The following is a 27,907-nucleotide window of genomic DNA, read 5'->3' on the forward strand; positions in this document are numbered from 1 at the left end:
ACTTAAAGATTACAGTTTATATTCTTTCTCTCTCACATGCCCAGGCCAGGTGGGCTTTCCAAGCTGGTGGCAGACTCAGCACCATGTGGTCATTCAGGGATTCAGGCTCCTTCCAAGTCATTGTTCCACAATCCCCCCAAAGCCTTATTGCGATCTGCATCGTTGAAGCTGGCGTACTGCCAAGTCTGGCTTGCAGCTTGCAGAAAGGGGAAAGAGCGTGGAGGAGCCATGCTCTTCTCCTTGCATCATCATTTCTTCTAAGACTCCACTGGAGAAAGTCTAATGTCCACACTTAGCTGCAAGGGAGGCTGGGGAATTAGTGTGGTTTGGTGGCCATTGTTCTTCTGTGGAACAAGGGAACTGAGATTTTGGTGCTTAACTAGACGTGTTTGCTAGTCAACTAGCAGCTGGGTACATCTCAGTAATCCAACATGGTGGAGAGGAGGATGTGCGGGCTCTGGACCCCGAAGTCCTGGGTGTGAATCCTCTCTCTGCCACTCAGAACTGGGCAGGCCACCTCATCTCTCTGAGCTTTGCTTGTTTCAACGGCTGTGCTCTTCTTACAGGGCTGTTGGGAGGATCGTAACATGGCAGGTGCTCGATGGCCTCCCTTGCAAGGAATGAAAAACAGCTTGAGGTAGTTTGAGGAAAGGGAGATTTCGCTTACGGTGCCAGTCATCCCACAGAACCCAAAGGCAGGAGGTATGGATGAACCTTGGCAGAGAAGTGGGGCTGGAAACATCTGAGGGGAATAGGAGGGATGAGGGGAAGTCCTCCGAGTCATCCCTCCACTAGCAAATACTGTTGGTACTAACTCCAAAATAAATCCTGACTGTGTCCATTTCTCTCCGTTGCCACCTGCTACCCTGGTCCAAGCCACCCTTAAACCTGGTGTGAGCAATTTCAGCAGCCCCCGTGCCTGGTCTCCCTGCCTTCATTCTTGTGCCCTTAAATCCATTCTTGCACACAGGGGTCAGTGTGAAGTTTACTAACATTGATGAGATCATACCTCCTGTTTGAGACCTGCAATTCTTCCCAAAGCACGTAGAATAAAATCCCAGCTCCTTAGCCTAGTTTACCAAACCCCACAAGATTCAGCCCCTACCCGCTCTCTGGCCTCACCTACCACTCTGCCTCTCCTTCACTTGGCTTTAGCTACATGGTCCGGCTAGATCTAAACATGTCATCTAAAGCTCGGTCCTGCCTCAGGACCTTTGCACGAGCTGTTTTCTATGCATGGACTGCTCTTACTCCTTTCTCCTTCTCTTATTCATATCTCAGTTTAAAATTCAGAAACATCTGTTATTATGCCCCCTACTTTAATTCCCTGCATAGCAGTTCTCACACTATGATAATTGTCTCACCGACTTATTTATTTATTGTTATCCAATCCCCAGGCCCCATCACCGCAGTAAATGCAATCTTTATAAGAGTGGGGAGCTATCTATTTTGCTCTTTGATGCATTCTTCTTGCTTAGTAATATTTATTGATTGAAATGATGAATTAACCAAAAAAATGTACACTTGCTATTCTTTTTTTTAAGACTATTTATTTATTTGAGGGAGAGAGAGAGAGAGCGCAAGTGGGGGAGGAGCCGAGGGAGAGGGACAAGTAGACTCCACACTGAGTGCAGAGCCCGACATGGGGCTGGATCTCACAACCCTGAGATCATGACCTGAGCCCAAAGCAAGAGTCGGATGCTCAACTGACTGAGCCACCCAGGTGCTCCTATGCTTACTATACCATAGAAATGCTTACAACTTAACAGTATATTTTGAACAGCTTTCCATTTCAACAAATACACAGCTACCATATCCTGTAAGCTTCCCCTTCCATCACTTAGGTATACCATAACTGATTTTGATAAGGAAAATCTGTGTCCTAAGATGGCCAACCGAGCCATCCTTGCCCTGGGGCTCTTCCGGGTTCTTCTCCCTGCTCTGCTTCCCGCGCACACCAATCCAGGTCCTTCTCCCTGCCCCGCTTCGTGCACGCGCCAAAAGTGCCCAGTATGTGGAAGTAGAAGTGTATCAATTGCCCCCTTTGTGCTCAGGGCTCAGACCTTTGGAGTCCACTCTCCTCTGAGCCCGCCAGCGTTAAATAAACCTCCTATCCTCCAAGATCTCTGAGGGCCGCTTGGTTCTTCCATCAGGCCATCCAGTCCAGGTTCCATAACATTTGGTTCCCTGACTGGAAAACCCAACCGCGCTGGCCCATTGTTGCCACCGGTTTGGGGAAATGGTGGGATGGTGATGGAATGAAGGATCATAACAGAGAAGGCACACCCTGCCTAATTTTCAGCAGTCTCCCACCCCGGTCGCCTCGGGCTGGCCCCACTCCGCTGTTCCCGCTGGACTCGAGGAGACTTGGCAGGTGAGGACCTGGTCCCGATGTCGGATTCCAGTAAGGCCTGGGGCCCCAGGACCCAGACATGCCCACCCCCATTGGGGTGGAAGGGGAGCCTGATCACCTCCCAGAGACCTCTTAGAGGTCTCCCAGGTAGGGATTCCCAGGGAGGGAATGTAATAACTTCTGGAGTGTGAATGTGTGAGTGAATGTGCAGTCTGATCTGGCTTGCTCAAGCAGACTGATTCTGTGACTCCACGGGTGGGCACCCTTAAGGTCCCCAGAAGCCTACTGAGTCTGAGTGGGCCCGTCTGTGATTCCGTGGTGAACGGCATATGGTCTATGGTGGCATCGGACTAGTTTCCGATCGTAAGTCACAACGCTGAGACTGCTACGGCTAAGCCTCACCTAAGCTCCTTTGAGACACTGCCAGACGGGCATCTGATTGGTCTCCTCATCTCAGGAGGCACCCCCCCTCCCACTTTGTCTGTCTCTGAGCCACCGCACACGGGGACATCATCGTGGGGTCAGGGCAGGGTAAACCTGCGGTTCTAGAGACCATGATCAAAAATTTCAAGAAGGGGTTTTCGGGAGACTATGGAGTCAGGATGAACCCCGGCAAGTTGAGAACGCTATGTGAATTGGAATGGCCCACCTGTGATGTCGGGTGGCCTTCAGAAGGGACATTGGATGTCCCAGTGATTCATTGAGTATGGCGAGTCGTAACAGGAGAACGAGGACACCCTGACCAGTTTCCGTACATTGACTCCTGGCTAGGAATTGCTCAGACCCTTCCCCCCTGGGTGTGATTCGCTTACAATAGGCAGGGAGAGGCCAGGGTCTTAATCGCCTCATCCAAGCGACCTAAAGAAAATCAGCAAAAGCCCCACAAATCCTAGCCGGAGATCCTGAGAATGAACCGAACCTGCCCCCACCGTATGTACCCCCAAGACCGTCTACCCCTGGCTCTTCAGCTCCAGACACTCCATCGCCATCAGTTTCACCAGCACCCCCAGGCCCAGAGGATCCACCGGCACCCCCAGGCCCAAAGGATCCACTTTCTCCAGGACCAGCAGCCAGGCTGCGCCCCAGGCTGGGCGCAAGTGCCTTCCGAATGCTGGTACGAGAGACTCAGGAACCCGAGAGCCGCGCTGAAGATGGGACGGTCCAACCCGGCCATTCCATGATGTATTATCAGCCCTTCTCCACCACCGACCTCCTCAACTGGAAACATAACACCCCATCCTACTCTGAGAAACCGCAGACTATGGTAGACCTCATAGAATCCCTCTTCCAGACTCATCGGCCAACCTGGGAAGACTGCCAACAGTTACTCTCCACCCAGTTTAACACAGAGGAAAGAAGGAGAATAATGAAAGGTGCACAGCAGTACCTGGAAGAGCACGCACCAGCGGGAGTCATCGACCCTGCGCCTGGGTTAACACGGCCGCACCCGAAGAGCGCCCGGCATGGGACTTCACCACAACTGAGGGACAGGCCCACATCCACTGGTACCAGGAGGCCCTCCTCTGGGGAATCCAGGTAGGAGCTAAGAAATCCATGAACATGACTAAGGTATCCTTGGTCACTCAACAACCAGGGGAGTCCCCCGGGGACTACTATGAAAGACTATGTGAAGCCTATAGGATATACACTCCATCTGACCCCGAGGCACGGGAAAGTGAACAGATGGTAAATACCTCCTTTGTGGCTCAGGCTGCCCCAGACATCAGAAAAAAACTTCAGAAACTAGAGGGTTTTGCCAGGATGAGCATCACCCAACTAATAGAGATTGCCAATAAGGTCTACATGAACAGGGAGGTCGCAGCTGAACGGGAAGCTGACAAAAAGATGAAAAAGAAAGTCAGCCTCCTCGCCGCTGCCCTGAAAGAAAAGGACAACACAAAGATGGGGAGACCCCAACCACTGAAAGGGGGGAAGCCCAGAACCCCCTGGGCAAGGGCTCAATGTTCCTACTGTAAAGAGAAAGGGCATTGGAAAAATGAATGTCCCAACCGGGGAAAGGTCCAAAAGCCCAGCCACTACAAAGAAGAACCCCGAGAGGAGGACCTCATAGGCCTTGCAGGAATGGACTCAGACTGAGGGGGACCGGGCTCTTTCCTTCTTGGCCCCCATGAGCCCACGGTCAGAATGAAGGTGGGGGGCCAACCAGTGACTTTTATCGTTGATACTGGGGCCGAGCACTCTGTTGTCACCTCCCCAGTGGCCCCTTTCAGCAAAAGGCCTGTGACCATCTTTGGGGCCACCGGGACGTGGGCGCTACAACAGCCCTTTTGCCAGGCTCACCAGTGTGAACTCGGGGGCCACAAGGTCCGACATGAATTCCTTTATCTGCCTGATTGCCCCATCCCTCTCCTGGGCCAACTACACTGTTCAAAGGCAAATTCCAGTTGTCTGTCTGGGGTAGGGCTGACATTGGCAATTTAAACAAGATACCCCAGGCAATACAGATCCTGCTAGTCCACTGGCCGCACTCTGAACAGCAAGGCTTAGGCATTGTTTCCAAACCTCCTTTATAAGAGTCACCTGGGAGGACCTTGTTAAAAAGGCAACTATTTGGGGGATGGGGTAGCCAGGTGATGGGTATTATGGAGGGCACGTGTTGTGATGAGCACTGGGTGTAATACTATCCGGCGTATGCAAACCCACTGAATCAAAATGGGTGGGATGGGGGGAATATCCCAGAAGCTGTGTGTTTAAAAAGCAACCCCCGGGGGCACCTAAGTGGCTCAGGAAAAAAAAAATGTGGATGACCTCCTCCTTGCCAGTGACACATGAGAAGACTGCAGAAAAGGCACCAAGGCCCTCCTACAGCTCCTGTCAGACTCGGGATGCTGAGCCTCATGGAAGAAGGCACAAATCTGCCAACTACAGGTCTGATACCTTGGTTTTCTCCTCACCTAAGGGAAAAGAGAACTAGGGCCAGAGAGGAAAATGATCATCATCTCCCTGCCACAGCCCCAGACAAAAAGGGGCCTATGAGAATTCCTGGGGGCTGCAGGATTCTGCCGCATCTGGATCCCTGGGTTCTCAGCAATAGCAAGACCCCTTTATGATCTCTTAGGGGGACCAGATCGAGAAACCCCTGCCTGGACTGAGGAAGCAGAAGCCGCTTTCACAGAGATAAAGACCGCCCTGGGGCCGGCTCCAGCCCTGGGCCTACCAGATGTAGAAAAACCCTTCAATTGCTTTGTGCATGAAAAGGAAAAAATAGCACTTGGGGTACTCACCCAGACTGTTGGGCCCTGGCAATGGTCAGTTGCTTACCTGTCAAAGAAGCTGGACCGCGTGGCAGCAGGATGGCTACCGTTCCTCAGGCTGCTGGCAGCCACAGTCCTACTCATCAAGGAGGTGGACAAACGTACCCTGGGGCAAGAACTTAACCACACAGGGGCACCGCTTCCTTTCCAACTCTCAGCTAGCACAATACCAAGGGCTCCTCTGCGAAAACCCATGGGTCACCCTCGAAACAGTAAGGACATTAAATCCAGCAACCTTTCTCCCCACGGAAGAGTGGGAACCAGACCATGACTGCTCTGAGATGACTGATGAAGTCTACGCGAGCCGTCCAGATCTGCGGGACCTATAAGAGGGTGCCTGGAAAGCGGGTTATGCAGTAACCACAGCCACTGAAGTCCTAGAAGCTAAGGCATTACCAGCTGGATGGTCAGCTCAATGGGCTGAATTATATGCCTTAGTCGGAGCCCTCACCCTCGGTGAAGGCAAGCAAGTCAACGTCTATACTGACTCTCGGTACGCCTTCGCTACTGTACATATACACAGAGCCATCTACAAGGAAAGGGGCCTCCTAACCGCTGCAGGAAAAGCTATCAAGACCAAGGAGGAGAGACTGAGACTCCTCGAAGCCGTCTGGCTTCCAAAGGAAGTAGCAATCCTGCACTGTAAGGGACGCCAGAAAGGAGACGACCCCATACCGCAGGGAAATTGTCTGGCAGATGAGGCAGCTGAGACCGCAGCCAGTGAGGACATGGACAGAGCCCCTTCCCTCACCATGGCCCTCACACCCCCAAAAGAAGTCCCTCTGCCCAGTTACACTAAAAAGGAAAAGGAATGGGCCCTGGCTGAGGGGGCCACCCTGACTGAAAAGGGATGGTGGATGATGCCAGACGGGCGCATCTTTGTTCCAACAGCAACTGGAGGGCATCTAGTCAAGGAACACCACCGACTCACTCATCTGGGGAAAACTACAGGCCCTTCTCAAGAAGCACTACCACGTCAGTCAGCTGCCAGCACTGTGCCGAGCAACGAGTGAATGGTGCATAACGTGCTAAAAATAATGCTCGGTCTGCACCACGGCCCCCGCCAGGTGTCCAGAGGATGGGAGCAACCCCCTTCAAAGATCTAGAGATAGACTCCACAGATGTGCAGCCGAGCAGGGGTTTCAAGTATCTCCTAGTAATAGTATGCACAGACTCTGGGTGGGTCGAAGCCTTCCAGATCAGGACGGAGCAAAGCTGGGAAGTAGCTAAAGTCCTCTTGCTGGAGATCGTGCCCCGGTTCGGCCTGCCATTAACAATCCATAGTGACAACGGACCTGCATTTGTGGCAGACATTGTACAGGTCTTGACCAAATCTCTCAAGATCACCTGGAGACTCCACACCGCTTACCGGCCCCAAAGTTCAGCGAAAGTAGAGCGAATGAATCGCACCCTCAAGGGAACCTTAGCAAAGTTTTGTCAGGGGACTAACCTCCCGTGGCCAGATCTGTTACCCCCAGCTCTCCCGCGTGCTCGCTGCACGCCTGGGACATCAGGTTTCTCCCCATTCAAATTAATATATGGACAGCCTCCCCCGTGCTTGGGAAGCCTTCCAGGAAACTTGCATTAGGTTGGAGATAAAGGGATAAAGGAGCAGCTTCAGGCCCTGGGGCCACCCTAAATAAATTACAGAAATACACCTTTGAGAGGGCCCCAATCTCCTTAGGGTCTCAGGTACACTCCTCCCAGACAGGGGACTCAGTTTGCATCAAAGATTGGAAGAAAGAAGAAAGCTCATCATTTGGACGAGGAGCCGCACCAGTGGAGAGTCCAGCCAGACTTCACGAACCCACTCCGGCTTCACCTTTGATGAGACCCCACCGACTGATGGACACTTGCTCACTGTGGTCCCTGGCTCTCATTGGCGTGATTTCCCTCATCTTAGGAGTCGGACTCTACACTGTTGCCTCTCCTGACTGGACTTTCCCCCAGAGGCTTCTACCTAAGGTCATAGATCCCACTTTTACTGGCCCTCTGCTGTCTACTCCTGAGCGCATTTCACCATGGTTTTCCTGGCCCCAGTCAGTCCTGGTCTTCTGCTACCTGGTGTGCTATTAAGTTTATGATTAAGTCAGTGTCTGCCCCAAGCCTTGCAGTCAACCCTCAGAGTCAAACAGAATGATGCCCTCTAAACTAGGTATTTAAAGGGGCATCAAAGGGGGGAATGATAAGGAAAATCTGTGTCCTAAGATGGCCGACCGAGCCAGCGGGAGAGTCCCAGTCCTTGCCCCGGAGCTCTTTCCGGTCCTTCTCCCTGCCCCGCTTTGCGCACACGCCAAAAGTGCCCAGTATGTGGAAGTAGAAGTGTATCAGTTGCCCCCTTTGTGCTCGGGGCTCAGACCTTTGGAGACCACTCTCCTCTGAGCCCGCCGGTGTTAAATAAACCTCTGATCCTCCAACATCTCTGAGTGCCGCTTGGTTCTTCCATTGGGTGATCCAGTCCAGGTTCCAGAACAATTTAATCAGCTCCTGCTGTTGGGGTATTTAGAGACCACCCTTACATAAAGACACCTTTGCATTCTTCATCATTTCCTAGCATACATTTGTGCAGGTGAAGTAATGGAGGATATGTGGGTTTCCGAGGTTTGCTATGTAGAGAAGAACTGACTTCCAGAAAAATGGCAACTCTTTCTATTCCTCTGATGGGGTCCGGGTAGTCGGGGTAGGAAACAAGATCTATCATAACATTATTTTGCCAATTGGATGCACTAAAAATGCACTCTGAATCTCACTGTTTCAATTCACATTTTTAAAAAGTTACCAGTGGTGGTCAATATTTTAGATCTGTTGGCCATTTGTATTTCTGTCTTTTATCTTTTTCTAATGGCCTGTTCACCAACTTGTCCCCTTTTCAGAATGAGCTTCATCTGCATGTGTTATTTCTTGGTGATCAGTTTCCTCTTGCCTCCTCTGAGGCACACATTCAGGTGGGAGAACCTTTGCAGGAAGGAGGGAAATTGATTCTTGCCATGCACGCCAAGCTCCCAAGAGGCCCTGTCCTTCCTCCCATTAGAGTATAAATCGGACAGTGCCGATGCTCGACGCTCGATGAAACGTGCATTTGCGAAGAAAAGTCAACTGTGACTAAGACGCCGGGATTATCCAACCCTGGTCAGGGGTGCGTCCCCCTTTCAAAGGCTGCCAATCCCTTACAAATTGCTTTGGAATGACAATAGGGACCTCCCACCTTGTGCAAAGCTGGGGCATCAGCATCTTCATCGGAACGAAGGCATCCGATTCTCCACTCCGCAGGGCTATGCAGAGCTAACTATGCTGCAATCCGATGGGTATCCATTAGCAGATTCGGTGGGGTCTAGAGATGCCTTGCTGGGTCTTTGCGGGGCATTTGGAGCGACTTAGGCTTTATGGTAAGATGCAAGCAGGCAGCCTTCCTTCCGCGGCTGACCCGGGAGCAGGTTATACTGCCTTGTGGGCCACCCTTTGGGCCAGGCCACCATCACTCCTGAAGTTAAAGCGGCAGACTGAAACTGACCTGGGAAACCCACCGTGGAGGGGTGGTAAATAACGGGTAAGTAATGGCCATGACCTTTTGGTCACCAGTCTTTCATTTTTCTGCTCTTTCTCCAGGGAGCGATGGCTTTCGGAGGAGTGATTCGTTCTTATGTACATTTCCCAGAGAAGTTCCCAGAAGAACATTGGGGCCCTCAAACCCACTGATCTTTGCTGAGTGATGATGGAGATGCAGCCTGGGTCCCCACACACAGCTGAGGGAGGGGACTGATACCCCAAACCAGGGCTTCTGGAACAGTGGTTGGCTTTTCAGAAAGCTTGAGGTTCATTGTCAACTAACGGGCTGTTCCTTACTCTGGAGGGTTTCTCTTTCTGTATGTGTGTGTGCATCCATATATGTGCCTGAGTTAAAGCGCTTTTCTTAAAAAGTGCTAGTAGAAAGTAGTTGTTTTAAAAATATCCTTTCTTGGCACAATAAAGAGCTAACAAATGTGTATGTATTTCTCCATTTTTTTTTTTTTTTCAAAAAATCTGTGAACTCCCCAAATCGTTGGATCTACTGATTTCAGGGAGAGGCTCTCCATGGAATTGTGCCTATGACATTCTGTTTTAATGGGAAGCTTGGGAGACTTTTTGCAGTGAGCCTCGAAAGAATGACACCAAGTCATTTCAGTTGCTGAGGAGGCCTTTTCCTTACCCACCGTGGGAACTAGGGTTCCTCCAGCGTCACTCTGAGTGCTGCCAAATTCAGATTGGGCCTCCCCTTGGCCCCTGGGCCAGCACAGCTGTGGGAGGTGGCCCGGGGTGGGTGATGGTGCGAGGTCCTCTGATCACCGGCCCGAGAAGATTCTGGAAGGGAAACCAAGGAGAGAAAGTAAGAGCAGTGTCTTCTCAATGACTATTTCTCTGCCTTTCCTTCCCTACCTCCCAGCTTCCTCAGATGGCTTAGTTTTAGGAATCTTGGGGCCTCCAGGGAAATTTTATGCAGCGGAAGTTAACTTGCCTGTTTTTAAATAACCAGGGTCTGGACATCGGATTTTTAATTTTAGAAAATTCCAAAAATAAGGCATAAAGATAAATATAAGTAAATCGAAGCTTCCCGATTTTTCTTGCTGTTGGAAAAGCACGATAGAGCTTTCGGAGGCCAGAGATGGAAAACAGACAGAATCAGTTAAATGGATACAGAAGGACAACAGGCAGGGGTCCCCTTGTCGCCCTCCATGTCATCATCCTTGCTAATTCTCAGCGCAGGAGACTTCAGGGGTATTATTACGAGATAAGAGGCCAGTCTCATATTCCTGGGAGAACAATTCCCTCCGGTCTGCAGGAAGGTCTTGGATTTGACCTACGGCTTCTGTGTCACAAGGGCTCAGTGATTGCAATTCAGTAACAGAACAGTCCAAGCTCGCTCTTCCTTCCCCCTTTCCCTCACTCCCAAAGATAACCTCAATTTCTTTGCAATTATATTTAAGCAGCAATCTTATGAGATACCAGAGGCAAGGCTGGAATCCACATTCACTGTGTTTTGGCCAACTCCCCTGCGTGCTGTATTATACGTGGATGAGCACAGCCTGGTGCTTCGTGGCGCTGAGTCAGCCCTAAAGAGACCCCATGGTTTGCTTTTCTGCCCACCTCGGTGGCTTAGCTTGTTTTCATACTGTAGAGCTTGGGGTGGGGGGGAGGTCGGGGGGAGGTCGGGGTGGGGTGCGGGTGTTGCACTTTTGGAGAACAGAAGGGCGTAGGAAATGTAATTTTACAATCATTGTAAAGGCAGCAAAGGAGATCTCACAGCTGGTGTGGAAAAAAGCACCTGGGATACACAGCTGGCAACATTTCCCCCAGAGGGCCGGGTGGGGCAATGCGTGCCCCACAGAGGGGGTCTGGGCACAGCTCAAAGGGGATCAGCCCTGGGGCAGGTGGGCTTCTGCAAGGGGTAGGCGGGGGAGGGGGATTCTCAAGTTCAACAGGAAGGTCTGCAGCCGCCTGTTACCTGCAGAGGAACTGGTGGGAAAGCCCTTGGGGCAGGCGGAAGTGGCAGGGAGTCTCCCAGGACAGCAGGTGGAAGATCGCCTCCAGTGAAAGAATATCCAGGGAACCCGAGGGTCGGGGCTTCAGAACAGCAGAGACCCCTGGTCCCCGGGAAGACAAACTAGCCAGAAGTCACGGCCACTTCTAGATGATTAAACATTTTGCACCCTTTTACATCAGTTTGAGTGCTTTTCTTTTCTGACTGAAAAGTAGGCATAATAGAAAAATCTAAAATTAAATTTTGTAAATGGATTTGTGAAATTATAACCCCATCTACATATAACTGAAAAATGGCACTTAGGTGTGTGAGGTGAGTCATGTGCTTTGGGAAATGCTTGGTGTGTGTGTGGATTGCTGGGTCCTCTGCAGCCTTCCCCAGATGCCCGGGGTATACTGCCTATCAAGGAAATCAGTAGACTAGAAGTTCAAAAAATCAGGTCCCTCCCCTGCTAGGTTTAGTGATGGAAATAGAAGAGCTTACAAATCCATGTCTTCAGCCCAGATTCAATCCTTATTTTGAACACTCATATCCAAATACTCTGGGCTACGTGAATGTTTTGTAGGCAAAAGTCAACATTGCCAGACCGAATTCTGTTCTGGATTCCTCCCTCTTCTTTCCTCCTTCCTCCCCCTGTCTCACTGGTCGCCACGTTTGGCCCATTTTACTTCCTAAAGCCTTTCTGGAATCCCCCACGCCCACCCCTCTCTGTCTGTTGGCTCTCAAGGACCCCAGTGACCGTTATCCAGGACTATTGGAACCCCTTCCAATAGCAACCCTTCGGAAATGCCCATTTTGCCCCCCACTCCTGTGCTTAACACCCTACCCCATGACATGATGCTCAGCATCAGTAGTCATTAGGGAAATACACATGGGAATCCCGAGACACCACTACACACCTGTCAGGTTGGTGAACATAAAACTAGTGACATCACCAAATGATGGTGAGGACACAGCCAAGCTGGATAGCTCATACGTTGTGGGTGGGAATGTAGAATGGACCAGCTCTGAAAAAGATTCTGGAAACCCTCTGGAAAACTGTTGGGCAGTTTCTTAAAAAAACAAACATGCAACTACCAGAGAGCCCAGCAAGTGCACTCCTGAGCACTTGCCCCAGAGAAATAAAAACTCATGTTTACCCAGAACCCTATACTCAAACGTTCAGAGCAAATTTATTCATAATAGCCCAAACTGTCCTTCCATAACCCAGATGTCCCTTAGTAATAGGTGGTTAAGCAAACTGGGACACATCCATGCCACAGAGCATTACCCAGGAACAATAAAGAGCCAACCACTGATACGTGTGTTAGATTGGATGCATCTCCAGGAAATTATGCTGGGTGCAAAAGACCAAACCAAGAAGGTATGTATGAAGGAGATGAAAGTATGATTCCATTTATATACCATTCTTGAAATGATAACATTTTGTAAATGGAGGACAGGGGTTTGGGATTGGGGGCAGGGTTGGAGGGGTGTGGCGTGATTAAAAAAAAGAGCAGCATGAAGGATTCTTGCGGTGTTGGGACTGTTGCGTAGCTTGACTGTGGAGGTGGATACCCGAACCCACATGGGGATAAAATTGCATAGACTAACACACACACACACACACACACACACACACGTACAAGTATCTGAATATGTTAATTGTATCAGTGTAAATATCCTGGTTGTGATATTGTACCAGAGTCTTGCGAAAAATTATCAGGGGAGAAACTAGGTAAAGTATAAGATTTTTTTTTAATATTAAAAAAAATTTTTTTTAAGTAATCTCTACACCTAACTTGGGGCTCAAACTCATAACCAAGATCAAGAGTTGTATGCTCTACTGACTGGAGCCAGCCAGGCATCCCAGAAATTTTTCCATATTATTATAACTGTGAATCTATAATGAGCTCAATTAAAAAAACTGTTAAAATGTGAAAATGTATTTGTATTAAAATTTATTTTGGTATGGTGAAATATACATAACATGAAATTTACCACCATAACCCTTCTTAAGTGTACAGTTCTGGGGCATTAAGCACATTCACATTGTTGTGCACCTATTACCACTCCATCTCCAGAAATTCTGCATTTTCCCCAACTCACATTCTGTACCCATTACATACTAAGCTCCCATTCTCCCTTCCCCCATACATTTTTAAAAAACCCACTAAACCCTCCTGAGCATCTCATCACCCACAGCTTGAGCTCTGTCAGTGTCCTTGAGCTGCCCTTGCTCTGCAGGCTTATCTGCCCACAGTCCCGTGAACCCCGTCTTGTCTTATCCCATCCTTGTCGGGACACCGCCTCTCCACCTTGCAGATTCTGTTTCAGGGTCCTTCCGAGGTCTGGGAGGAGGCCAATGTGTTCTCATGGTCATAAGTTATTGTAAATTTGCAAAAATAAAATATTTTCACTGCAATCAGAGCCACCTCGGGCATTTCTTGTCCTTGTCCCCCCTCTGCCCCTGCATGCCTAAAGTTGTTGACTACTTCCTATGTTGTATCTGTTACACGTCTTCTTTTCAGGTTGGCTAAGCTTGGATTTTTCTTTCAGGAGTTAGTGTCATGAGAATGTCTGCCCACGATGAAGCTGTTCGAGCCTTGCAGTGTAGGATGTGTCAAGAGCTCTAAAATATATTTTCGAAGACTTGGAAGAGGAGATCGAATATAAACGAGAGGCACAAAGCTTATGCAAAAAGTTGATAAGCCTTCAATATGCATTTTTCTCAGAATTTGGAAGGATGCTTTGGAACACTTCAACAAAAGAAGTGAGAAATCACAGACTCTTAATTTGGATGAAAATGAACCTATTGTGTCATCTTTAAATTTATTAAAGAACTGAGAGCAACATAAGTATAGAGAAATTGGATCCCTATGTTGTACACCCGAAACTAATGTAACATTGTGTGTCAACTCTACTCAAATGAACAAATAAAAAATAATAATGTAAAACCAAACAAAAAAGAACTGAGAGCAAATTCAGGTGAACTTAATGGATTATACACAAAATGTGATTTAAAAAAAAACCATGAAATCAATAGAAATCATTCTGACATTAAAAAATTATAAAACTTTTTAAAAGATATGTCAAAGGCAGAAATTCATTAAGCAAAATATTCTATTTCTAATGGAAGTGATGACTAAGCCCTCAGATTTTTTAAATAACTAGATTAGTTAACTAAGAGGGGTCAATCATTTGAACACATTGGGAAAAGATTTAAGTTTCTTGCTGATTTGTCTCCCAATTTTTTTGATAACTAAATTAGTTAACTAAGAGAAGTCAACCATTTGAACAACATTGGGGGAAGATTTAAGTTTCTTGCTGATTTGCCCCAAAATTTGTTGTTGTTGACATCAACAACATAACTTAAACTTCTAACACATACTATAACGAGGGAATAGACAACAAACTGGTTAATGAGTTTCATCAGTTCAGAGAATTTGAGGACTACAAGATTAGTCACTGCCGAAGAAAACTTGGAATACCCTGAAATCTCACAGCTCATATATAAACCTTCAGAGGTTTTCTCAGATTTAACAACAATCCTGAAATTTACATGACCACATGAGAAATTAGCAAGAAGTGCAAAGAATTTGTTCTGAACTATTAAGAACAAAAATAAAATTTCTATCCACCACTTCAGAGGAAGGACTACATTATCCATTTTCTCTGTAAAAAATACTGCATTGTCATAGGAAGAGGCAATCAAAGAGTGGGCAGGACAAATATATAGGGATAAAAGTCTGGTGGATCAGGTAGATCATGAATGAAATGATTGTGTTTCTTTCTTTTTTTTTGGATCACGTAATGTTTGCAGTAGTTCGTCAACTTTTAAAAATTTGCGGCGTGGTGTTTTCTTGTGTTAAGTGAATATTCATTTTGGCACCTAATTTTGTGTTCATAACTTTGTATTTGAAAGGACACTCTCCAGATTACATTAGCCTCAGGCCCCACAAAATCTGGATCTACGCACACCGCACTTCTCTGCTCACCTGTCTTGGCGGCATAACTCCCAGGCACGTCTAAGACTTCTGTCTCATATTGTCCCTCCTAATACATTAAAAAAGCAAACCCTGAAAAGCTTTTGTATATGCTTTTATTCTCCCTACTATAAACAGTATCATATGATGGAAAGGACCCATGCTCAGGCCCCTGCTGCCTGGGTTTGAATTCCAACAACTGGCCTGGTAACTTTGTGACCTCAGGCAAATCCCTTATGCTCTACAACTCAATACTTTCTTCTGGAAACCAGGGATAATAGTTACATACCTTAAAGTTACATACCTTGTGATGGTAGCGATTTTAAAAGGCCTGGCATGTGTTCTCAGTACCTAGCAAGGTGTCTGGCAGAAAGCCTGGCATGCAGTAGGTGCTCAATAAAGGTCAGGTTAATTTGAATGGGTGGACTGGTTGCAGAGTGGCTGAGGTCCATGGCTTCATAGGGTATGACCTTCCGTAAATTTATCTCTCTAGTCCTGGATTTCGTAGATATGAAACAGTGGTTTCCAAATTGAGATCTTCCTAGTTCCCAAATCCTGTGAGTTAGTAAACATAAAATAATATGTGATTTTATTATTCACTAGAGTGAATGTTCAGTGAAGCTCAATTTTAGTTCTCTTGATAATTTCTGGATTTTTGCTCTTGACTCTGATTCTTCAAATATTTTCTGTAAGCAAAAAGGATATAAATAGAAACAACATCCCAACTCCAGACTTCGTGATTACAAGCTCATAGTAATCTTATTATTAATAGTTGTCAGTCTTTAACATCTTTATTTTCCTTCCCTTTAGGGGTATCCATAGTAACTTGTATTTTTATAAATCTCTAGATTCTGGAGGTATGTGTTTGTGATAGTTAATTTTGTGTGTCCACTTGGCTAGGTTATGGTGTCCAGTTTGGTGAAACACTAGTCTAGATGTTGTTGTGAGGATATTTTTTAGATACTATTAACATTTGCAGTCAGTTGACTTTAAAGAAAGTGTCCTCTATAATGTGGGTGGGCCTTATCCAACCAGTTGAAGGCCGCCGTGTGGAAAATCAGGTTTAGGAATACGAAAGAGTTCTATCTCCACACTGAAATATAGAAACCCTGCTTGAGTTTCCAGCCTGTTGGCCTGCCCAGCAAATTTTTTGCTAGCCTCCACAATCATGTAAGCCGATTTCTTAAAATAAATCTCTGCTTGTATATATCTGGTTCCGTTTCTCTGGAGGACCATGACTAACACAGCACTCAAATAGGTCAGCTCACAACATAGGAGGAGCGTGCATGCATTTATTGGTTCATCTAGGCAGTAATAACTTACATGTATATAGCATTCTGAAGGGCATTGGACATGATTTGTAAACTATCACAGGAAGCACGATGGACTCATACTCTATGGTTCCCTGAAAATGCCCAGTAGAATCTCATTAAGCAACAAAGAAATAAATATTATAGGAGCTTAGAGACATACTGTAGGTTTGGTTAGACAAAGGACCCCTTCCTAGGAACTCCAGAGTCTACACTCCTTCCAGGTAGAAGATGAGACATTTAGCCGAATGTTCCAAAAATGAGATCCTGACCCATGCTACAGCAGAGATGGACCTCAAGGCCGTTATGCTGAGTGAAATAAGCCAGTCGCAAAAAGACAAATACTGTATGATTCCACTTGTAAGAGGTGCCTGGAGTAGTCAAATACATAGAGGCAGGAAGAATGGGGGTTGCCAGGGGCTGGGGAGGGGAGGAATGGGGAAGAGTTTGGGATGATGAGAAAGTTCTAGAAACCGATGGTGGTGAAGGTTGCACGACAGTGTGAATGCACTTAATGCCACTGAACTATATGCTTTGAGATGGTTAACATTGGTAAATTTGGTAAAAATGGTACATTTTACATTATATGTATTTTATTACCACCCTCCCCCTCCCCACCCAAAGCTGCACAAGCTTTTCTAGGGCAACGAGTCTGGGAACTTGACATTGAGACTACTTCACCGTTCCAAAAGTTTACTTTCCATTCTTTGGCCCCTAGCTTACCCTGCACCCATCTGTTTCCCCAGCATTACCATCTCAAGGCATTCATTTAGGCAGGAATGTGGCCACAACCAGGACAAACCCATCGGTGCCTGGAAGGACAAAATGGTAGAAGCACTGGGAAGCAGAACAAGGTAAGCCAGGAGAGCTGGTGGAGGACCTTCCTTCAAGCCACAGCACCCCAGATCCTGCCTTCCTATCCTCTCCACCAGTCTTCTTGGAGCGTGAGGACAGCAGTGCCTGGGGGAGATGAATGCCAGACCCGCCTGGGCTTCTGAGACCACACTCCCCCATCTGTAAGGGTGGGGCCCAGCTTTCTCTCTGTCACCAAGCTGCCACCTCCACCATCAGGCAGTTGGGACAACCATTCCCGGGGCACCTCATTCTCACCTCCTTGGAGGGCCAGGGGAAACTGGAGCCTGCAGCCTTCCTCCTGGGAGACAAATATGGCGGCCGTGGGAGATGGAAGGTCAAGAAGGAAACGTAGGGCAGATCCCCAGGGACCTGCTGTCCTCTCAGCCAGCCCTCTGCTGCTGGCCAGGGCCGGAGCCACATCTTCCTGCACGCTTCTCACTTCTCCCAACTAGAAATGTTGCCCTTGAATCAAGACAGTGGTTAAATACCTCTAAATAATTAATCGTTCTCTTGAATTGGTGTTCTCTGCCTACTTATGCTTTTCGGGTTGCTTTTGCTTGTCTTTTTCCCTTTTTGATTCAAAGGTGGTATTAATAATTTATGAGCAGACGTGTGGTCACATACACTCATGCTCACACGCAGAGGGAGAGGGGTCCCCCACCCTCCTTTACTCTGCATGTCAAAATCAATACAAGGCAAGTTAGAGCCTCCAACATCAGGCTCTTTCCTGCTCTTCGTGGAACAGAAATGAGGGTCAAGTCTATGTATAGGTTTGGCCTGAATCAAGCTCAAGAGCTTTTTATTCTGTTTAACAACGTTGACAGGCACTGGGTCCCAACAGACTTTAAATAGAGCAATAATACATTCTGTGACAAAGAGCACCGAGGGGGAGAAATTAGGAAATGGAAAATGGAATGTTATTTTTTATTCAGCTAGGACTTCAAAAGAGGGGGAGTAAGGGAATCTAATAAGTTGGTACCAGGAGGCAGGGTTGCTGGAGGAGAAGACTCTGGAACATTTGCAGTCCCTGTTACTGAAGTAGTGGCCCCAGAAAAATGCGAAGCAAAGCAGGATTGGACCAGGCACAGGGAATCACTGGTGAACGTTTTAGGTGGGCCGATAAGGGACATCCCAAGGAAAACAGCAGCATAACTGCGTGTGCAGAATGCCCCATTTACAAAATGACAGATGAAAACTCAGGATTGCTCTGAGAAGGGGAACAAGAACGGGGGACGGGACAGGCAGGAGATTCACTGTTACCAGGAATGTTTCAGAACCTTGAATATTTGTGGCACTTTTGTGTATTACTTTCCTACAAAAACCAGGAAACAAAGACATGAGTACACGAATTGGGGGCAGATTTAAAGAGGCTTACTTGTGGTGAATGAAGAGAAGTTAGAAACGCACAGATTGTGAGAGGACTTTTTTCTGGTCTGTAAATATTTTGACAAAATAAGTCTTATAAAGATGTAAATCAGAGTTCCTCGAGGCGGCACCATACCACGTGACTTTGTCAGTAAAGATGGCAGGCTACCGGCCGTTTCACATGGTCAGACCCAGGATTTTTCCATTTTGGCACTGCGGACAATTCGATACTATTTTGTTGCGTTGTGGGGGGCTGAACTATGTGTTCTAGGATGTTGAGTGGCATCCCTGGTCTTGACTTACCAGGATGCCGGCGGCACCTCCCCAAGTGTGACAATCTTTGGTGTTTTCTATGTCTCCAGCAGGACTGGCAACCCAATTTGGGGGACCCAGTGCAAATCACAATGTGGGGCCTCTTGCACAAAAATTATTAAGAATTTCAAGACTGTGACAGCAGAACATGAAATCAAGTGTGGGGCTGGGGCCCTTCTAATTATGGTGCCCCATTTGACTGTGCAACATACACCCATGAGCCTAACTCTGGTCTCCAGACACTGTGCCAAATGTGAGAACCCCTGGTTTAATCTAGTAGACTTAGGTCTACTTAAGACATATACTCAGAGTCGTAGAGAAAGTCTATCTTTTTTTTTTGTTTGACAGAAAATACACATTTATTATAAAATAATGTTTATTTCATGATGAGGGTAGAAAAATAACACTAGGAGCTACTTAAAAGGTTCTGGAGCTTGGTCTCTGTGGACTGAGGTGAGAGGCTTTTGCTTACTCTGGGAGCAGAGCATCCCGAGCCCTCCCTGAGCGCATGGGACAGGTGTGGGACAGGACATATGGGGAGTAAGCAGCTCCGGTCCTGCTGGAAGCCCAAGGAGCCCATATGGTCCAGACAAGATGCTCTGGCCATGAGGATCAAAGAGAACTTGAGGGCAGAAGGGAACTGCTTCTGAGAAGGGCCAGGATGGGACAGCCTTGTCCCTCCCGACACTGGAGTGTGGAACAGTCTCTCAGGCTGAAGGCTGATGGTCCTGGTTCAGAAGATGATGCCCAGTGGCCTATGCTCAGTTTGGTGCCCAAATGTCTGTGTGGAGGAAAAGTGGCAACCTTTCCCAGGACAACTTGACCCACCAATTCTTACTGCTGGGATCAAAGACTGGAAGTATCTGTGGTCTCAGCCCATGGAGGGCTGCTGGCTGAAATTTTTGTACTTCCAATCTGGTTCATACTGGAGAAAGCTGTCAGGGTGAGAACCTCAAGCAGCACCTCTGAACCACAGAAGAAGAGCAAGATGCTGTTCATGATGGCTCCCGGAGGGGCACGTAGGTCTGCAGTGGCAGATAATAGGAAGCCATCATGGCCCATGGGAAGGTCAAGGCCACACTAACACCAAGGGGCATCTTTTGTTGGCAGAGGTTTCCCTTTGTATCAAAAAATAGTTGAATTACTTCAGTTCCAAGGTAAAGGAAAAGCATCACCACATCTAGTACTAGATTGTCTTTTGGATATGGTAGCAGGAGAGCTTTATACAGAAATATGAAGAGTTCCAGCAGGAAACAGGTAACATAATAGCACCTGTTCAGAAAGAACAGGATTTCCAGTGGTGGGGGTGAACCCCAGCCGTTTCCCTCTGGAAACTCACTTCCAGGCGCCATCTTCAGTCCCCATGGAAACTGTGTAGGCTGCTACAGCCACTTCCAGAGCCTCTTTTATTTTTTTTGAGAGAATAAAATTGGATGAAGTCTTAAGAAATGCTATAGCAGAACATCAAGTACTAGAAAGTTTGGCTGGCAGCCAAATCTGGCCTGCCATCTGTTTTTGTAAATAAAGTTTTATTGAAACACAACCGTGCTCATTTATTTACATACTGTCTGTGGCCATGTTCCCCTAAGACAGCAGGGTTGAGAAGTTCCAACAGAGACCATATGGACTGCAAAGCCTAAAGTATTTGTTATTTGTCCTTTTACAGAAAAAGTTTGCTGACCCTGTTCTAGATGATTGAGTTTTCAACCTGTGATGATGGTAGAGGTGGAACAGATGGAATTAGCTAGAAGCCTGTGGGTGTGTGATCCTCTGGCCCCTATTATCCACACCAGCTAGAGCAGTTAGGGTTCTTGTTGCAGAGACTGTAGGTAATTACTGTGGCTTATGTAAGGGGAAGAGAATTTATAGGACGGCTATCAAGGGTGCTCAGAATCAGTGGGTGGCTGAATTAATGCATGAAATCATGTGTGGAACACATGAGAAGTAATGCCTTGGATTCTTTTGGTGTCCAGCTTCCTCACTCAGAGTGCACAGGAGAGAAAATGATCAGGATGGAGCTGTTTGAGTGTTAAAAAGAGCTGTAGACTGAACAAATGTAAGGTCTAGGTTAGTTTTTATTTTATCTGAACAGGTTCATTTCATTCCTAATAAATATTCTTTTACATTTCAGCTCTATTTTCCCCCCACTTTTAAAAAATATTAGATGTCTTGGAAGAAGTGTTTGGTGAAAACAATTGAAAGGAAGGAGGCCTGATGGAAACTCAAGTAGTTTTGCAAGAATAATAATAATTATGTTGATAGGTTTCCTGCCTAAGCCTTCTCAGTGGGCAGTGTTTGCAAATTAAACACTCTATGAAATATTCAGCCCCTTGCCACATCTCAGTTGATTTGTATAATCCCCCCTGCCCGGGCTCTGGGGTGAGCTATTCCCTAATTAATTATTAAATTCCCATCTGTACAGTGTGAACAGGATAATGAAATTCCAGCAGGCCCTAGTGAAAAGCCGGGCACCGCCTTCTGGGGAAGGCTTCTGGCTTTCCCGGGCTTGGGTCCTTCTTCCAGCCAAGGGTCCCTTCCCGTGCATCTCCCCCCAAGGACTAATTGTAGATTTGGCCAGTGACCAAAGTAGTTCCGACCTTCCTATAACCCGGGATTCCACGATTCTGGTCTCAGCCCCATACCACCCACAGCTCGGCCACCAAGGAATCACCATATGGCTTTATAAGGACATTCTCCAACCCATCCTAGGCTTGCTTTATGGACGGCCCCTAAGGTTCATGGCTATTCCCCTATTACTTCATTTTTGGGTGCGTTTTTCCATGTGGCAAAAGATCAGTTTTTCTCTAATCATTCAGCACGGAGTTTGAAAGCCACGACACCCTGCAGCTCTGTGAAAAACAGGCCCAGAGCACTTGCAGAAGGTTCGGCTGGCGCGGTGGATGAAGAGGCAGAGTAGCTGTGGCAGATGATGCTAAGGCCTGACTGCAGGGGAACTGAGGACTTGGGGGTAATCCGGGGGCCCCCGAAAGTGCGTTGACTCATCTGCGAACTGAGGTTTCTGAGACATTTCACTGTGGTCCCCTCAGGCCGTTCTTGCTTGGGAGCTGTATTGCTGGGTAAATTTTTTGTATTTAAAAACCAGCACTCACTAGTCAATGTCATTTTTTTTTTAAAGAGTTATTTATTTATTTATTTATTTATTTATTTATTTATTTGAGAGAGTGAGCGAGCAAGCGAGAGAGCACAAGCCAGGGGGAAGAGGCAGAGGGAGAAGCAGAGTCCCCACTGAACAGGGAGCCTGATGAGGGGCTCGATCCCAGGACTCCGGGATCATGAACTGAGCCGAAGGCAGACGCTTAACCGACTGAGCCACCCAGGCGCCTCTCTCTCTCTCTTTTTTTTTTAAGATTTATTTATTTATTTGAGAGAGAGAGTGAGTGTGAGCAGAGGGAGAGGGAGAATCCTCAAACAGACTCCATGCTGAGTGCGGAACTCTGTGTGCGGCTAGATCTCACGACCCTGAGATCATGACCAGAGACAAAACCAAGAGTTGGACGCTTAACTGACTGAGCTACCCAGGAGCCCCCTCAATGTCGTCTTTAGATACATTGAAGAGAATTATTCACAAAATGGCTATATTTGACATTTCTTGGGGTCATGTAGCCCAGTTCTCAAACTTCCCCGTGCACATAAGTCACCTGGCAATTTTGTTAATGTGTAGACTCTGATGCAGTGAGTCTAGATGGGGTCCGAGACCCCACATTCCTGGGAAACCCCCAGATGTTGCTGCTGCTGGTCCACGGACCACACATTGAGTAGCGAGAGGCCATGAGGCAAGAGCGTACTTGTAAAGAGAGAAGAAAATCAGACTCACCAATGGAGGGAAAGAGCCAACATGTTAAGCTCATGTGTATCTTTTTGTAGCTTTTTAATTAAAGGCATGATTCGCAGGGATTAGAGCAAAGCCAGCATTAAACTTCTTTTCTTCTGTTTATTATAGTCCTTTTTTTTTTTTTTTTTTCATTTCAACGAAGCCTGTGTTAAAATTTAGAAATGGATCTAGAACTGCTCCTTGGGTCTGAGCTTATTGTTGACCTGATGAAATCGTGAACTCTGTTTTTTTACAGGTGGGGGGCTGGGTGTTGTTTGGGAAGTCTGGAACCTCTCTGGCTTCTTTCGCCATCTGTAATGTGGGGATAATCACAGCACCCACTGCGATTGAACAACGGATGTCATTGGGGGTGGACTCTGGGATTGCTTTGACTGGGGTCCAACCCCTGGCTTTACCGTTTGAGTGTTTTCCCCTCTGTCAGCTCTGAATAAAGGATGTGCCCTTTAGATGAACACGCCTTCCCAGGTGGCTCACAGTCTCTGCTTAGCCTACTTTAACCATTCACATGCTCTGCCTGGCCTCTGCGGGCATTTTCATTTGTGACTGTGTTATATTTTGGGCACCTTTGTCCATAATTTACCATCTAATCTCTTTGAGGGCAGGGAAGCTATGTTCTAGATTTTCACCCTCCCAATATCTTCATGTCCTTAAAGCCTTGTTGCCTGTAGCCCCAGAACAGTGGAAGGGACACTTGACCCTGAAGATCTGGGTGTATGTGTAGGTGCTGACACTCACCAGCCTTGGGACTCTGGGCAGACACAGTCTTTCCAAGTCTCAGCTTCTTTATTTGTAAAGTGGAGGCTCATTACCATGACTAACTGGGCAGTAAGTGACAGGTCGTCGTGACCTCTAGAGGGTGGTGGGGATATAGAAAACCTATGTATGTGGGGCCTCCAGGCTGGTGAGGGAGGTAGGACTTAGGTAGATAGGTATAGAAAATCGTAAGTGCTATTATGTAGAGATGTTTGTGGCAGGGCGGAAGATGATTCAGCTTCAAGGTGGGAGGCAGTCAGATAGGGCTTCATGGAGGAGGTGATTAGCTGAATCTTGAAGGAATATTTGGCTTTGCCAACATGACCAGGTAATCTAATGCTTCTAATAACTGCAATGCACAGGCTTCTAAGAGGGATGGTTAGGAGGTAATTCTAGAGACAAAGGTTGCCCACTAGCTGTGGGGAAAGAGGGTTCTGGTCAGCTTTCTGGAGAACCCCTCAAATGTCCTGCTGAAGGACCAGCTGAAGCTGTCTTGGGAAGTTCAAACTGACAAGACTGACATTTTCCCCACCGAACCTCCTTTGTTCTTGGTGAGAAAGGAAAATGAGCATTTGGGAGAAAGTACCTTTATGAGAAACTTCAGGCAATTGGTTAGTGTGAGAGTCAAGACAGAGTTAAAAACAGGATTCTGGCCTTTTCCATCTGGAACCATCACTGTGCATTGATGGCTGGAGAAAATAATGTAATCTGATTGTTCCATTGGGTCATTTCTGGGAATATGAAGACATTTTTCCAAAACTGGAAGTCCGTGTGCATTGGGAGAGTATCTCGATGCTTGGTCCCGCATCCTCTCTTGGCCTCCCCTTCCCAGGCCCTCTGCTCTGTCCACAGCAGACACTAGTTAGCCCTGAAACTCAACTTAATTAGATGTGACCCAGTTTTTGCTACATTGAACTCTGTTGGGGTTGAAGATGCATTTGGCTGCCCAAGAAAACCCCAGCCTGCTTCTCCTCACTGCATTGTATTTGGCAAATGTCTTCTGCAGAAGGAATGTGGAGAATTTCCCTTTTCATCATGTCAGATCATCTGGCTCGGCTGGCCCTTTCCCAAGAGCCCAGTGGACACAGCTGGAGCAGGGCGGGGCCCAGGCGGATTGCTGAGCTGGGAGCTGTGGCCTTCCCTTGGCTTGAAGGCCACGATGGGACAGGGCTGACCAAGGCCGGTGCGTCCCACGGGGTTGGAGAAGGCACCCAGCCTGACGCACAAGTGGAAGGAGACCGGGCACAGGGAAGCCTCGGCCTGTGCCGCCGATCTAAGCTTTAATCCTGAGATTATGACCTGTGTAAATTCCCCAAGAATGCCTCACTACTTGACTAGGAGATCTCCAAGAGAAGTCATTTCCATAGGGGTGGATCCAGGTTTTGGGTGGCCTGAAGTTCTTATAATTTTTGGAGTCCTTTTTGAGAAAACAAAATTATGAATACAGAATTAAGTACTGGGAGGGGCCTTGATGCCTCAGCCATGTTAATGTCATGGTGAATCTGCCTTTTCAATTTCCATTCTAATGGGCGGGACATGCAGACATAACGGGAAGACATTTTGGATTGGGCTTTGGTTGTTACTTTATGAACCTGCTCTTGCTGGCTCACCGTCAGTCAGGGGAGCCCTGACAGGTGGGAGAGGGTGAGCGTGAAGCCTGGAGGACCTGGTACTTACAGGGACATCCACGGGAGGTAGTCCACACTGGGGAAAGTCAGGGAATCAGTCCAATGTCAACCGACAAGGTCAACTGAAATGCTAAGTGCAGAAGAGTAGGATGTCATTCAGAGAGGCCAGACTTGTTTGCTAGATTTCGTACAATAGTTCAGAGGTCCAAAGTTACCATTTCAGAGCCTCACAGACCTGGATTTAAATGTAGGCCGAATTGCGTCTCTTTGCCCAGGTGGCTGGATCATTTCTTCAGTTGCAGACATGGACTTGTGGAGGAACACTTGCCTTTGAAAGCAGACAGTTTCCAACCCCGAGTCTGTTTCTTCCCGGCATTGAACTTCACGTTTCTTCATCTGTAAGATTCCTATCATACATGTTTCTGAAGAGTTGTGATAATCAGGGTGCTTGGGTGGCTCAGTCGGTTAAGCATCTGCTTTCTGCTCAGGTCATGATCCCAGGGTCCTGGGATCAAGCCCCATGTTGGGCTCCCTGCTCGGAAGCAGGGAGCCTGCTTCTCCTTCTCTCTGCCTCTCCCCCTGCTTGTGCTCTCTCTCTGTCAAATAAATAAAATCTTTAAAAAAAAAAAAAGTTGTGATAAAATAACTGACACAGATCAGGTCCTATTACTATAATATTAAACACAATTCTTTAGAAACCAGATTAAAGACACACAGTAGTAAGTATATGCCATTTACATGCTCAATCTAATAGCTATAAGACAGAACTCCATAAACAGAGACAATGCATGTTCTCAGGCCCACATGGCCCATTTCCATGGACTGACTGTATTCTAGGTCTCAAAGTCTTAAGCCTTAAAAATATATACTGATTCCATTCCTTGCAACTACCTCGTATTCATGGCATAGACTCAGCAGTGTTGCTGAACTCACGTATTGATCTACATTGTCAATACCCATAGTTCTTGAACACTCAATGTCAAATGAGAACATTAAGTGGCAGAATATAAATATAACTCGATACCAGTTATGTAAAATTTAAAACACAATATCATTATTTTTTTTTATGGATAGATATTTAGAAGAGTAAAAACATGGAGATATGGAAGGATTTATCCAGCTATAGGTGAGTGTTTCAGAAGTTACAGAAATTATATCAGAGATGTGTGTTTAGAAGATAAAAAGGTCTGAATTAAACACGGCAGATCTATATATATTAATCTAGCCTGTGTCTACCTAGAGGATTGTCCTGTGCCTTACTTCATATCCCCTTATGCTCAGAGTTAAAAAGAAAAGGGGCCGATGATGGGCACATCAGGGTGGTATTCAGCAAGTGTTCAGTTTTGTTTGGACTAGGCTTTAAGAGAGCGTTCAATGAACTAAGGTGGGTGAAAGTTCCTGGGGCAGGTGCCCAGGATGGGTCCGTCCCCTCCTTCTCTGTCTTCGCCTTCTGGGGCAGCTATTCCGACTGGCCTGCTCCCCTACAGTCTGGGAGGCTCTCTGGGGACTGGAAACTTCAGAGAGGCAGCCGACAGCCTTAGAGGCTGGGGAAACCAGGCATTAATCCACGGCTGATCCCCACGCCCCTGCCTCCAATGGGACAGTAAGATACTCTACCGCCCAGCCCTGCACATCCGCTTGGCGGGTCCAGGAGAGATGGACGCTCTCCAGCTGCCCCATTCCTCTTTTTGCTTGCTGTCTTACTCTTTACTACTCACCCTGATCTCCCCTGAGGCAGTGGGCTTTCTTACCTTTTTAGGATAATTAGCAAACCTATTATACAATAAAAACATGGCTTGGTTTCCATGGTGATTTGCATGTTGCATCTCATGATGCTTTCTAAGGAGCCTATCTTAATCTTCGTCAGCCCTACCGAGACTAGTCTCTGCTGTATCTCATTACAGGGGAAGTTTCCTTAAGAAAACAGTGTTTTTCCTAATGCTTCTTTCACCAGGGCAAAAATCCCAATGTACTGCCTGGTGACTAGAGTTAACAATTTTGTACTATATACTTGAAATTTGTTTTGAGAGTAGCTCTTAAATGATCTCAGCACACACACACACACACACACACACACACGATGAAAGCTATTTGAGGTGATGGATGTGTTCACCGACTTTATTGTGGTGATCATTTCACAATCCATACGCGTGTGTCAAATCATCACGTTGTACACTTTATATAATTCCATTTGTCAATTATATCTCCATAAAGCTGTGAAAAAAAATAAAATTTGCACTTTGGAAGCAAAGACCTCTCAGGTTCAAATGCACTAATCTGCCTCTCTCTAATGCCTTCCGTAACTGAGAGTAACTGTGTTTCTAGTTATGAGTTGGTATCATCGTCAGGAGATCGTAAACACTTAGCATCCATACTATGAAACAGCTTGAAGATACTGAGGATGTGTGTCTGTGTGACCACCCCACGGATATGTGCAGCGAAGCCTTGAAGTGTGTGTTCATAGACCGGTAAGAAATCCACGAGGGATTTCAATCCCCTCAAACGGCAAGTTTGCAGGTGGGCGAAGCACTGAGAAATATCAGGTAGGTGGGAACAAATCAGTTTGAGTCAGACCCAGTGGGAGCCATGCTGTGTGGGCAACCTCTTAATGAATATAGACTTGCACCACCCTGTGCATTATTTACCCAGCTGCGTCTATTACCATTTCAATAATTTAAGGCAATTTGTTACAGGGGTACCTTGACCGATGGCAATCAATAAGC

The 27,907-nt window shown here is 47.0% G+C and overlaps 1 pseudogene; it reads right to left on the reverse strand.

The window, feature by feature from the left end:
* Positions 1-19,796: 19,796 nt before the first annotated feature.
* Positions 19,797-20,122, reverse strand: LOC116624214 (annotated as a pseudogene).
* Positions 20,123-27,907: the final 7,785 nt, after the last annotated feature.

The sequence above is a fragment of the Phoca vitulina genome, unplaced genomic scaffold (genome assembly GCF_004348235.1).
Source record: "Phoca vitulina isolate PV1807 unplaced genomic scaffold, GSC_HSeal_1.0 scaffold65, whole genome shotgun sequence".
NCBI lineage: Eukaryota > Metazoa > Chordata > Mammalia > Carnivora > Phocidae > Phoca > Phoca vitulina.